Source organism: Chenopodium album, chromosome 6 (genome assembly GCF_948465745.1).
Source record: "Chenopodium album chromosome 6, dcCheAlbu1.1, whole genome shotgun sequence".
Taxonomy (NCBI): Eukaryota; Viridiplantae; Streptophyta; class Magnoliopsida; order Caryophyllales; family Amaranthaceae; genus Chenopodium; species Chenopodium album.
This window is the reverse complement of record NC_137839.1, coordinates 42514491-42523803: the sequence shown is the minus strand read 5'-3', so window position 1 is coordinate 42523803 and position 9313 is coordinate 42514491.

Genomic DNA, 9313 nt, shown 5'->3' with positions numbered 1-9313 from the left:
CTTTAACATGAATATTGTTATTATTATGATTATATTTTTGGTTATCATGATTATAATTATTATTATTATTTTTATGATGATTATGATTTTTATTATCATGATATTGTTTATTATTGTTGCTTGGTTATATTATTCTTTATTGCTTGATCACCTTTATTGCATGTTTAAAGGGAATTTGGTACCTGTAATCACGCTTAATAAGATAATTAATAATCTTGTTAGGGTTAATATGATTATAATTCAAGTGATCGCCAAAAATAGTTTATTTGTGCATTAAATTCAACCAACATAGATAAACAGGTTTAGGGTTAATCCTATTGATTGCATGTTAGTCAGAAAGCGCACATGAATACGAGCAGAATAAAGTAGAGGCCTATTATTAGGGCAGGTTCAATCTCTTTTAGGTTGGATTTGTACCTTCATCCCCGAACCCTTATTTGGTTCATGACCTTATGGAGTTGACGATCTCTTTGATCGTTAAGGGGTGTAACCTTCATCCTATGAACGGTTTACAAGTTCCTTAGAAACATGTTGGCGACTCTTTTGCTCTATCTTCTTCCCTTTTGGACGCCACCGTACTTTAGTGTATGATCACAGTGGGGTTCAAGCTAGTGGGATTTTAAAGGTTTGAAATTATTCCCTACACACATCATCGCCCATCCAAGGGGATCATTAGCCCAAAGGAGCGTTAGACACATCATCGCCCATCCAAGGGGCTCATTAGCCCTAAATGGCGTGAGACACATCATCGGCTATCAGAGGGGCTCATTATCCCTTAGGGGTGTTAGGCACTTCATCGTCCATCCAAGGGGGTCATTAGCCCGAAATGGCACTCAACATATATCGCCCTTCAAATGGGCTCGGCCGCCCCAAAGGGCGTCAAACATAACAATAAATACAAGTATACATAAATTAGCCATAACAATTAGTTTCTTTAGTGATGTTGCTTCAAATACATAATTCAACATGTTTCTTTACAGACACTTGTCACCCAAGAATCTCTTCGAAAGAGTCAATAAGACATGCCTTAAAATGAAACCGTAATCATAAAAATGAAGTTTTCTCCATACTAGAGGCTCCATAAAAATGAAGTTTTCTCCATAAAAATGACATTTTTCCCATTCTAGAAGCCTTTTTCCCATTTTTTGTGGGCCGAATGCATCTAAGTTTTCCATGATCGTCTATCTTAGAGGGGCTCATTAACCCTACGGGGTGTCAGATACATCATCGCCCATCCAAGGGGCTCATTAGCCCTAAGGGGTGTCAGACACATCATCGCCCATCCAAGGGGCTACTTAGCTCTAAAGGGCGTCAGACACATCATCGCCCATCCAAAGGGCACATTAGACCTAAGTGCCATGAGACACATAATCGTCAATCCAAGGGGCTCATTTGCCCTAAGAGGTGTCAGGCACTTAATCGCCCATCCAAAGGGCTCGTTAGCCCGAAGGGGCACCAAACATATATCGCCCTCCCCCAACAAGGGGCTTAACTGCCCCAAAGGGCGTCAAACATAAAAATAATTAAAAGTACAAATAAGTTAGCCATAACAATTTGTTTCTTCATTGATGTTGCTTCAAGTACATAAGGCTACATGTCTCTTTACAGACACTTGTCTCCCAAGTGGCACTTAGAAACCGTCAATTATATTATCGCCCATTTTAGGGCTCATTATAGGGTGATCCCAGCACATACCGTTCCATGACATGCTTAAAAATGAGACCATAAGAAGAAAAATGGCATTTTCACCGTGCAAGAGGCCTTTTTTAGCAATTTCGGTTGGCCTAATACATCAAAGTTTTCCATGATCGCCTAACTTGAAGGGGCGCATTAACCTTAAGGGGAATAAGACACATCATCGCCTATAGAAGGGGCTCGTTACCCTTAAGGGGCGTGAGACACATCATCGCCCATCCAAAGGGCTCATTAGCACGTAGGGGCACCAAACATATATAGCCCTCCCCCCACAAGGGGCTTAGCTGCCCCAAAGGGCGTCAAACATAAAAATAATTACAAGTACACATAAGTTAGCCATAACAATTTGTTTCTTCATTGATGTTGCTTGAAATACATAAGTCTACATGTCTCTTCACAGACACTTGTCACCCAAGTGGCTCTTAGATACCGTCAATCATATTATCGCCCATTCTGGGACTCATTATGGGGTGATCCCAGCACAGACCGTTCCAAGACATGATTAAAAATGAGACCATAATAAGAAAAATGGCTTTTTTACCGTGCGAGAGTCCTTTTTTAGCAATTTCGGTGGGCCTAATACATCAAAGTTTTCCATGATCGCCTAACTTGAAGGGGCGCATTAACCCTATGGGGAATAAGACACATCATCGCCTATAAAAGGGGCTCGTTAGCCTTAAGCGGCGTGAGACACATCATCGCCCATCAAAGGGTCTCATTAGCCCTAAGGGGCGTGTGGCAAACCATCGCCCATTTAAGGGGCTTGTTAGCCATAAGGGGCGTTAGGCACATCGTCGCCCTTCAAAGGGGCTCATTAGCCTGAAAGAGCACTAAACATATATTGCCCCCCCAAAGGGCGTCTAACATAACAATAAATACAAGTATACATAAGTTAGCCATAACACTTTGTTTCATCATTAATGTTGCTTTAAATACATAAGTCTCCATGTTTCTTCACAGACACTTGACACCAATTAAGGAGGCTCTAAGAAAGCATTAATTATATCATCCCCCTTCTTAGGGGCTCGTTATGGGGCGATCTGAGCACATAACTTTTTAAGACATGCTTAACAATAAGACATTAATCAGAAAAATAATATTTATACCATGCTAGAGGCCTTTTTTCGCAATTTTGGTGGGCTGAATGCATCAATATTTTCCATGATTGCCTATCTATATGTGGCTCGTTAGCCCAAAGGGGTGTCAGACACATCATCCCCAATCCTAGGGGCTCATTAGCCCTAAGAGGCATTAGACAAATCATCGCCCATCCAAGGGGCTCAATAGCCCTAAGGGGCGCGAGATAAATCATCTTCCATCCAAAGGGCACATTAGCCCTAAGAGGCGTAAGACACATTATCCCCCATCCAAGGGGCTCTTTTAGCCTAAGAAGCGTTATGCACATCATCGCCCATCCAAGGGGATCATTAGCCCAAAGGGGCGTTAGGCACATCATCGCCCATCCAAGGGGCTCATTAGCCCTAAGTGGCGTGAGACACATCATCGCCTATCAGAGGGGCTCATTAGCCCTTAGGGGTGTCAGGCACTTCATCGTCCATCCAAGGGGGTCATTAGCCCGAAGTGGCACCAAACATATATCGCCCTTCAAAGGGGCTCAGCCGCCCCAAAGGGCGTCAAACATAATAATAAATACAAGTATACATAAATTAGCCATAACAATTAGTTTCTTTAGTGATGTTGCTTCAAATACATTATTCAACATGTTTCTTCACATACACTTGTCATCCAAGAGGCTCTTCGAAAGTGTCAATTATATCATTGCCCATCGAAGGGGCTCATTATGAGTTGATCTGAGCACGTACTGTTATAAGACATGCCTTAAAATGAAATCGTAATCATAAAAATGAAGTTTTCTCCATACTAGAGGCTCCATAAAAATGAAGTTTTCTCCATAAAAATGACATTTTCACCATGCTAGAGGCCTTTTTCGCATTTTTTGTGGGCCGAATGCATCTATGTTTTCCATGATCGTCTATCTTAGACGGGCTCATTAACCCTACAGGGTGTCAGATACATCATTGCCCATCCAAGGGGCTCATTAGCCCTAAGGGGTGTCAGACACATCATCTCCCATCTAAGGGGCTACTTAGCCCTAAAGGGCATCAAACACATCATCGCCCATCAAAAGGGAAGATTAGACCTAAGTGCTATGAGACACATAATCGCCCATCCAAGGGGCTCATTTGCCCTAAGAGGTGTCAGACACTTAATCGCCCAACCAAAGGGCTCATTAGCACGAAGGGGCACCAAACATATATAGCCCTCCCCCCCACAAGGGGCTTAGCTGCCCCAAAGGGCGTCAAACATAAAAATAATTACAAGTACACATAAGTTAGCCATAACAATTTTTTTCTTCATTGATGTTGCTTCAAATTTATAAGTCTACATGTCTCTTCACAAACACTTGTCACGCAAGTGGCTCTTAGAAACCGTCAATCATATTATCGCCCATTCGGGGACTCATTATGGGGTGATCCCAGCACAGACCGTTCCAAGACATGCTTAAAAATGAGATCATAATGAGAAAAATGGCATTTTTACCGTGCGAGAGTCCTTTTTTAGCAATTTCGGTGGGCCTAATACATCAAAGTTTTCCATGATCGCCTAACTTGAAGGGGCGCATTAACCCTAAGGGGAATAAGACACATCATCGCCTATAGAAGGGGCTCGTTAGCCTTAAGAAGCGTGAGACACATCATTGCCCATCCAAGGGTCTATTTAGCCCTAAGGGGCGTCAGGCACACCATCGCGCATTTAAGGGGCTTTTTAGCCATAAGGGGCGTTAGGCACATCGTCGCCCTTCAAAGGGGCTCATTAAACCGAAAGGGCACCAAACATATATCCCCCCCCCCAAAGGGCGTCTAACATAACAATAAATACAAGTATACATAAGATAGTCATAACACTTTGTTTCATCATTAATGTTGCTTCAAATACATAAGTCTCCATGTTTCTTCACAGACACTTGTCACCAAGGAAGCTCTAAGAAAGTATTAAATATATCATCGCCCATCTTAGGGGCTCGTTATTGGGCGATCTGAGCACATACCTTTTCAAGACATGCCTAACAATGAAACAATAATCGGAAAAATAGTATTTATACCATGCTAGAGGCCTTTTTTCGTAATTTTGGTGGGCTGAATGCATCAATGTTTTCCATGATTGCCTATCTATATGTGGCTCGTTAGCCGTAGGGGGAGTCAGACACATCATCGCCCATCCAAGGGGCGCATTAGCCCTAAGAGGCATTAGACAAATCATCGCCGATCCATGGGGCTCAATAGCCCTAAGGGGCACGAGATACATCATCCCCCATTCAAAGAGCACATTAGCCCTAAGAGGCGTGAGACACATCATCGCCCATGGTAGGGGCTCATTAAGCCTAAGATGCATTATGCACATCATCGCCCATCAAAGGGGATCATTAGCCCAAAGTGGCGTGAGAAACATCATCGCCTATCAGAGGGGCTAATTAGTCGTTCGGGGTGCAGGCACTTCATCATCCATCCAAGAGGGTCATTAGCATTTTTTGTGGGCCGAATGCATCTAAGTTTTCCATGATCGTCTATCTTAGAGGGGCTCATTAACCCTACGGGTTGTAAGACACATCATCGCCCATCAAAGGGGCTCATTAGCCCTAAAGGGTGTCAGACACATCATCGCCAATCCAAGGGGCTACTTAGCCATAATGGCTTCAAACACATTACGCCCATCCAAAGGGCACATTAGACCTAAGTGGCATGAGAAACATAATCGCCTATCCAAGGGGCTTATTTGCCCAAAGAGGCGTCAGGCACTTAATCGCCCATCCATAGGACTCATTAGCTCGAAGGGGCACCAAACATATATCGCCCTCCCCCAACAAGGGGTTGGCTGCCCCAAAGGGCGTCAAACATAAAAATAATAACAAGTACACATCAGTAAGCCATAACAATTTGTTTCTTCATTGATGTGGCTTGAAATACATAAGTCTACATGTCTCTTCACAGACACTTGTCACCCCTGTGGCTCTTAGAAACCGTTAATTATATTATCGCCCATTCTAGGGCTCATTATGGGGTGATTCGAGCATAGACCATTCCAAGACATGCTTAAAAATGAGACTATAATAAGAAAAATTGCATTTTCACCATCCTAGAGGCTTTTTTTTGCAATTTGGGTGGGCCTAATACATCAAAGTTTTCCATGATCGCCTACCTTGAAGGGGCTCATTAACCCTAAGGGGAATAAGACACATCATTTCCTATAGAAGGGGCTCGTTAGCCTTAAGGGGCGTGAGACACATCATCGCCCATCCAAGGGTCTCATTAGCCCTAAGGGGCGTCAGGCACACCATCGCGCATTTAAGGGGCTTTTTAGCCATAAGGGGCGTTAGGCACATCGTCGCCGTTCAAAGGGGCTCATTAAACCGAAAGGGCACCAAACATATATCCCCCCCCCCAAAGGGCGTCTAACGTAATAATAAATACAAGTATAAATAAGTTAGTCATAACACTTTGTTTCATCATTATTGTTGCTTCAAATACATAAGTCTCCATGTTTCTTCACAGACACTTGTAACCAAGGAGGCTCTAAGAAAGCATTAATTATATCATCGCCCATCCTAGGGGCTCATTAAGGGGTGATCTGAGCACATTCCTTTTCAAGACATGCCTAACAATGAGACAGTAATAAAAAAAATGGTATTTATACCATGTTAGACGCCTTTTTTTGCAGTTTTGGTGGGCTGAATGCATTAATGTTTTGCATGATTGCCTATCAATATGGGACTCGTTAGCCTTAAGGGGTGTCAGACACATCATCGCCCATCCAAGGGGCTCATTAGCCCTAAGGGGCGTTAGACAAATCATTGCCCATCCAAGGGGCTCAATGGCCCTAAGGGGCATGAGATACGTCATCTTCCATCTAAAGGGCACATTAGCCCTAAGACGCGTGAGAAACATCAACGCCCATCCAAGGGGCTGATTAAGCCTAAGAGGCGTCATGCACATCATCGCCCATCCAGGGAGCTCATTAGCCCAAAAGAGCGTCAGACGCATCATCGCCCATCCAAGGGGCTCATGAGCCCAAAGTGGCGTGAGACACATCATCACCTATCCAACGTGCTCATTAGCCCTAAGGGGCGTCGGGAACTTCATCGTCCATCCAAGGGGGTCATTAGCCCGAAATAGCACTGAACATATATCGCCCTTCAAAGGGGCTCAGCCGCCCCAAAGGGCGTCAAACATAACAATAAATACAAGTATAGATAAATTAGCCATAACAATTAGTTTCTTCATAAATGTTACTTCAAATACATAAGTTAACTTGTTTCTTCACATACACTTGTCGCCAAAGAGGCTCTTAGAAAGCGTCAATTATATCATCACCAATCCTAAGGGCTCTTTATAGCGTGATCTGACAAGTATTGTTCCAAGACATGCCTTAAATAGAGACTGTAATCATAAAAATGACATTTTCACCATGTACAAGCCTTTTCCGCATTTTTGGTGGGCCGAATGCATTTATGTTTTCTATGATCGTCTATCTAGAAGGGGCTCATTAACCCTACGGAGTGTCAGACACATCATCTCCCATCCACACGGCTCATTAGCCCTAAGGAGTGTTAGACACATCATTGCCTATCAAAGGGACTCATTAGCCCTAAGGGAAGTGAGACACATCATCGCCCATCCAAGGGGCTCTTTAGCCATAAGGGGCATGAGAAACATCATCCCCCATCAAAGATGCTCATTAGCCTTAAGGGGCGTGAGATACATCATCGCCCATCCAAGGAATTCATTAAGCCTAAGAGGCATCATGCACATCATCGCCCATCCAAGGGGCTCATTAGCTAGAAAGGGGCTTCAAACATATTATTGCCCATCTAAGGGGCTCATTAGCCGTAATTGGTGTGAGACACATCATCCCCTATCCATGAGCTCATTAGCCGTTAGGGGTATCAGGCACATCGTCGTCCATCTAGATGGGTCATTAGCCTGAAGGGGCACTCAACATATATCGCCCTCCCAAGGGGCTTCGCCGCCCCAAAGGGCGTCAAACATATCAATAAATACAAGTGTATATAAACTAGCCATAACAATTCGTCTTCTCATTGATGTTGCTTCAAATACATAAGTCAACATGTTTCTTCATAGACACTTGGCACCTAAGAGGCTCTTAGAAAGCGTCAATAAAATCATCGCCCATCCTAGGGCTTTATTATGGGGTGATTTGAGCACGTACCGTTCCAAGATATGCCTTAAATGAGACTGTAATCATAAAAATGACATTTTCACCATGCTAGAGGCCTTTTTTTTTGCATTTTTGGTCAGCAAAAGCATCTAAGTTTTCCATGATCGTCTATCGAGAAAGGGTTCATTAACCCAACGGGGTGTCATACACATCATCGCCCATCAAAGGGGCTCATTAGCCCTAAGGGGTGTCAGACACATCATCGCCCATCCAAGGGGCTAATTAGCCCTAAAGGGCGTCAGACACATCTTCGCCTATCCAAGGGGCTCATTAGACCTAAGGGGCATGAGACACATCATCGCCCACCCATGTGGCTCATTAGCCCTAAGGGGAGTCAGGCACATCATCGTCCATCAAAGGGGGTCATTAGCCTAAAGGGGTACTCAACATATATCGCCCTCCCAACGGGTTCGACTGCCCCAAAGAGCGTCAAACATAACAATAATTAGAAGTATACATATATTAGCCACAACAATTAGTTTCTTCATTGACGTAACTTCCAATACATAAGTCAACATGTTTTTTCACAGACATTTGTCACCCAAGAGTCTCTTAGAAAGCGGCAATTATATCATCACCCATCCTAGGGGCTCATTATGGGGTGATCTGAGCACGTACCGTTCCAAGGCATGCCTTCAAATGAGACTATAATCATAAAAATGACATTTTCGCCATGCTAGAGGCCTTTTTCGCTTTATTGGTGGGCCGAATGCATCTAAATTTTCCATGATCATCTATCTTGCAGGGGCACATTAACCCTTCGGATTGTCAGACACATCATCGCCCATCCTAGGGGCTCATTTAGGGGTTTGGTGAGTCCGACTCACCGCGGAAACAACCCCGACCCAAGGAACCACTCGTAATTAATAAAACCATTAAGCATAAATAAATAAGCACAAGAAAAGGAAGAACGAATCATACCCTTGAAGCGAGCTTTTCCCTCTCAAAACGGGCTCTTACTTGAAAGCCTTACGCACCGCAAATGCCGTGCCTCCAACGGTATCCACCCACAAAGGACGAACACGACTTTTTAGGTCTGCTACCTTTGAGTTAGAAAGGTCCGACCAAAACACAAGTGTTAATGAAATTTAAGAGTTTTTCCCAAAACATGGAATGCTCTTTCTAACTCCCACTCAAGCACTTTACTCCAAATCCCAAGGTTGGTATTTATAGAGGAAAGAATGAGTGGAAATTTCTATCCCATCAATCTGGGATCATGAAATTCTACAAATTAATTTAAAGCTAAATTAAATTAAAATTGCAAACTAATAATAAAATCTACAAGTGGCATTACCATGTGAAATGGGTTGGTGAGGACCACATGGAGAGTAGGGGACCATACTTGCTCCCCACTCAATACTAT